Here is a 6000-nt window from a genome sequence, read left to right on the forward strand (position 1 = left end):
GGCTCTCTGCTCTCCCGCATTGGTCATTCACTAACACTAGTTGTCTTCATCGCTGTAGCTTTACAGCAATTCTTAAAACCAGATAGTGTCAATCTTCTGACTTGTTCTTCATTGATATTGAGATGGCTATTCTGGGACACACGCATTTCCACATAAACTTTAGAATTAGGTTGCCAGTATGTGCAAAATAACTTCATGAGATTTTGTTTGCAATTATTTTGAATCTATTAATGGAGTTGGTAGGAATTAGCATCTTCACAATATTAAATCTTTCCATCCATTAACATGAAATATGTCTCCATTTGTTTAGATAATATTATTCCTTCTGAGTTTTCCAATTTTCCTCATGTACATCTTGTATGTATTTTGTTAGATCCATACCTATGTATTTCATGGTTTGGGTGCTACTGTAAAATGGTGTGTGTGTTTCATTTCAGCCTCCAATTACTTATTGATGATTTGTAGAAATGTGACTGACTTTTTCATGATAACTTTGCATCCTGCAACTTGGCTTACAGTCACTTATTAGTTATAGGTGTTTTTAATTTGTTTTTGTCAGTTTGTTAGGGAACAGACAGATGGAAATGGTGGTAACATGAGGTTATCAGAATAATTCTATGAAGTGGGTCTGCTTTGCTGATCCTCACATGCTTTCTTTCCAAGAAGAAATTTACTTGCAGCCCTGCCTGGCCTAGGTGGACAGGATATGTCACATCCCTCAATAAACGATCTCTTAACTGCAGGAGAAATACAAGCCCAAGATAATGTTCTCCTGGGGAACCAAGGAGACTTTTGTGACCTGATTCCAAAACTCAGAGAAATAAGAATAATTTTACTAACCATAAAATCTATAAGAACTTGTGGTGAAGAAGTTAATTAGAGGGCTGGAGTTGTGGCTCAGTGGTGGAGCACTTGCCTAGCATATGTGAGGCCCTGGGTTCGATTCTCAGCACCACATATAAATAAATGAATAAAATAAAGGTCCATCAACATCTAAAAAAATATTTTAAAAAAAGAAGTTAATTAGAACTGGTCACTATGGGCAAAGCAGACCTAGAGTTGCTATGGCGATGGGTACTTAAAAAGTATGATGTCATCTTGTTGTCTGTCAAAAATCAGGAAGTGGATCTGGGTGGGACTATCTGGATATTTCTCTGTGATCCCCAATGAAACTGGAGTGCAGGAGAGTCACATTGTCCCTATCCTCTCTGAGAGGACTCTCTCTCCCTTGAGTGTCTCCCCTTCCCTTTTCCTATCTTTTCAATAAACTCATTCCTGTTACTGTGACAAATTTTTCTGATTTGATTGCAAGAATTAGGGTTTGAAGAGGGGGTCTTCAGGTTGCCTCAGTTTCCAGGAAGGCCCCATCTCTGTTACAGATTCTTTGGAGTTTTCTACATACACAACCATGTCATCTGCAAACAAAAGTAGTTTTATTTCTTCCTTCCTAATCTGTACTTTTTAATTTTATTTTCTTAATTTGTTCCATTAGCTATGGTTTTCAGTATGATGTTGAATAGTAGTGTTGGGAGGGGATACTCTTTGATGTTTTTCTATCTTAGAACAAAAATATGTTTTTTTGGCATTCAGGTATGATGTTAGATTTTAGTTTTCTATAGATGCTCTTTCTCAAGTTGAAGAAGCCCCCTTTATTCCTTTTGCTGAGAAGTTCTTAAATGAATTTTGGATTTTTTCAAATTCATTTTCTGCATCTATTGATATGATCATTGATTTTTCTCCTTTGGCCAGTAGATGTGATACATTATGTTGATTGATTTTCAATGTTTAAATAATCTTGGATGCTCAATTTGCAAACCCCACTGGGTGATAGTGTATAATTCAGTCCATGCATATATTGTTGGGTTCTACTTGCTAACACTGTGTTGAAGGTTTCTGAACACACAGTCATGTAAAGAATTGGTCTATGGTTTCTCTGCCCTGTAATATCTGTGTCTAGTTTTAGACTTGGTGAATTTCTGGCTTGTGAATGACTTAAAAATCAATTGTCCTCTCCACTCTGTTTAATAGGACAGATCATAGTGAAGTACTATTATTTCTATTTTGAATGTTTGATAGAATTCCCACCAAAACTTTATGGACTTAGAGCTTTTCAAAGGGAAGTTATTAGTTATTGAATCAATTTCTTTAACTGCTCTGGTAGTCTATTTCTTATAAGTGTGAGTTTTGAGAAATTGTGACTTCCAATATATTGGGCTATTTCATCTAGGTTATCAAATTTGTGGGCAGAGACTTGTTCATTGGATGCAGAATTCTAGGATAGTGTTTTATTCTTTCAGTATACAGTCCACTCTTTTCTTCTTTCCACAATTTCTGAATAACAATTTTGATCTAATTCTTATTCTGTTTCCTGAATGTAACCCCTGTGCCACTGGCTTTTTCCAAAATTCATATTCATTCTCTCTCTCTCTCTCTCTCTCTCTCTCTCTCTCTCTCTCTCTCTCTCACACACACACACACACACACACACACAGGCTTAGGTGTAAATTCTCTGTCATATATCCTGATAGGTGTTTTTTAGTCTTCTGGATCTGAAGGCTTGTGCCTGTTGTTAATTTTGAAAAATTCATATAATTTTTCCTTCTCTTTTTTGTATTTCCATTATGTTAATGTTATATTGTTTGTAATTGCCCCACAGTTCTTGAGTGTCCTGTTCCCTCTTTAAAAATTATTTTATTTCTTTGTATTTAATGTTTTGAAGATGATATTGACATATTTTCACTGATTCTTTCCCTAATTCTCTTGTAAGGCATATGGAAAATTCTGTGCCAGACAGAAAAGAGAGTTCTAGGTGGGCTCCTACTGGTAACTAAATCTCACTTCTACTCCCAACACATTAGGCAAAATAAATCACATAACTCTGTCCCCAGTGGACAAGAATCACATTCATACCACATACCTGAGAAGGGAGAAACACAACGATTGTGTGGATCTCCCGCACAAACTGAAGTAGGGGCTAAATGGATGTCCTCATCTCTTCTTGGCCTGTCCTCTGTGGAGTGTATCTAACGTGCCTTGACTTTGGGGACTCCAGCTCTCATGGAGAAGCTACCCTTTCTACTTCCATACGCTCTTTCTTATAATCTGCCATGACCAAGAAGAGCTTCCTCTTCCAGTCTGATGGGGAATTACCAGGCCTCTTGTTCTTTTTAATTTGAAGTCGGTGTTAGCAATGCCTTGCTTCTTCTTTCCTTCTTCTTTTATTCTTCTAATTTTATTTTAACCAAAGGATGCTTAGCCACTGAGCCACATCCATTTTTATGTTTTATAAGGGTCTTGCTAAGTTGCTTAGGGCCTTGCTAAGTTTCTGGGACTTTGAAATCATGATCCTCCTGCCCCAGCCTCCTAAATTGCTGGGATTACAGGCATGTGCCGCCAAACCTGGTGATGCCCTGCTTCTTTAAGACAATAGATGTAAAGTTATTGCTAGGGAACATGATTTACTAAGGAGAGGGATTAAAAAAACTTATGTAATATTTGCAAAGTGTTATCCCATCAATTCTGAGTTCATAATCTGTACAACATTGAGTGTGTAAGACATTTGTCACAATTGAGTCACAGGCATTACTAATTTAACAACGTGATTTCACTCATTTGATGGTTCTTTCTCACTCTCTAGGGGAAGGTTCTCCTTGGCACCCTGTGAAATGAGTTGTGTGCTGCTTCTGTCTTTGATCCTTTCTAATTTGTATGTGAACACCTTTCCAAGGTGTAATCCAAGTTCTAAAGTGTTTGTATTTAGATTTCTATGATTTTTTTTAAAAAAATTTATGTCATGAATAATAGATGAATAAATCATAAAAGTTATTAACTCAACAGTAAACTATGAGTCTATGTCCGAAAGACTAACATTGTAGATTATCTTTGTTAAAGCATAAGGGCCCAGTAAATTGCTGGTTCCTCTTTGGTCTTCAAGTCAGTGTTAATGAAGAGGGTTTCTGCTTGAAAACCTGCTTCTATCTGATGATTTAACTTGAAGATGAACTTTTGAGGGAGTTTTCTGAGATCTTTTCACAGTGATCTTTACAACTGTACTCAAAACATTTGAAATTCTTCCTAAAAATACAAGTAGCAGAAACAATGGAACAGCCTTAACTATGAAAGTCTACTGCCACTCTTCATTCATCATATATGTGCACCATTAAAAATGTTTATTTGGCAAAACTAGGAATAGAGTGAACCAACATAACATCATAAAGGAGGCCTTACATTAAAAAAAAAAAAAGCCAACATCATAGTGAACGGGGAAAAATTGAAAGCATTTTCTTTAAAATGTGGAACAAGACAAGGTTTTCCACTCTCATAACTCATATTCAGTATAATACTAGAAATTCTAGTCAGAGCAGAATTAGGCAAAATAAGGAAACAAAAGTGTAAAAAGTAGGAAAAGAAGAACTCTAATTATTACCGTTTGCAAATGATATGATCCTATACTAGAAGATCCAAAAAACTCTTCCAAAAGATTGTTAGAGCTAGTGAACAAATTCAGCTAAATAGGAAGTTACAAAAAACAACACACAAAAATGAATAACTTTTCTATGTACCAAGTACTGATCTGCTGAGAAAGAAAGCATGAAAATAATACCATTCATAATAACCTCAAAAAATACCTAGGAATAAGTCTAACAAAGAGGTGAAAGACCCCTATGATGAAAACTTCAGAACATTGAAGAAAGAAATTGAAGAACACCTCAGAAGATGGAAAGAACTACCACATTTATGGACAGGCAGAATTAACATTGTCAAAATGTCACACTATCAAAAGCAATGTGCAGATCCACCCCAATCCCTGACAAAATACCAATGGTACTCTTCACAGATATGGAAAAAAACAGTCCTAAAATTAATTTGGAAGAAGAAAAGACCAAGAATAGCCAAAGCAATTCTAAAAACCAAAAAAGAAATGTTGAAGGCATCACAATACATGGCTCTAAATTATAGTGCAGGTTATAGTAACAAAAACTGCATGGTACTGGCATAAAAACAGACACATAGACCAATGGTACAGAATAGAAGGCAAACCCACACATCTGTAGTCATGTGATCCTTGACAAAGGTGCCACAAACATACATGGAAGAAAAGACAGTCTCTTTAACAAATGGTTCTGGAAAATGGTCATCTGTAGGTAGAAGAATGAGACTAGACCCTTTTCTCTCACCCTGCACAAAAATCAACTCAAAATGCATCAAAGACCTCAAAATTAGTCCAGAAACTATGCAACTCCTAGAAGAACATGTATGGTCAACACTCTAAAATATAGGTACAGGAAATGACTTTCTCAATTTGACCCCAAAGCTCAGAAAATAATGCCAAGCGTTAGTAAATCAGATGGCATCAAATTAAAAAAAAAAAAACTCTGCATAGCAAAGGAAACAAGAATATGAAGAAAGAACCTACAAAATGGGAAAAATATCTTTGCTAGCTACTCATCTGACAGAAGATGAATATCTGAAATACATAAAAAACTAAAAAAAAATTAACACCAAAACCCCGGACTTAATAAATGGGCAAATTAACTAAATGGGCATTTCTCAAAAGGAGAAATTGAATGGGAAAAATACAAAAAAAATGTTCAACATCATTAGCATTAGGGAAATGTTGAGAGCCACAGCCAAGTCAGGATGGCGCCTGGCATTTTGCCAGAAGGAGTGGTTGAGAAGTAACGCCAGCGAGCCATTAAGATGATAATAATTAAGTTAAGCTGTGTATAATTATTAAGATAATGACTGATTGCTGTAACTGGATGATGCTGAATTGAAAAGCTGTGTATTCAGTTGTGTATGTGGACCTCTGCTGTCCGGCAATGGGGCGGCTCCTGCTACCTTGGGTGCCCGCTACTTTTGAGTTCTCGCGGAGTTCCCATTGGTTCTCGCGGAGTTTCCGGGGAGTTCTGGAGAGTTCCCGTTGGATTCGGGCAATAAAGTAGTTCCTGTTTGAACCTACAAGCGGCTCGTGACCATCCGGTTATTTTGTGCCCAGCC

This window comes from Marmota flaviventris, chromosome 16 (assembly GCF_047511675.1).
Source record: "Marmota flaviventris isolate mMarFla1 chromosome 16, mMarFla1.hap1, whole genome shotgun sequence".
Classification (NCBI taxonomy): Eukaryota; Metazoa; Chordata; class Mammalia; order Rodentia; family Sciuridae; genus Marmota; species Marmota flaviventris.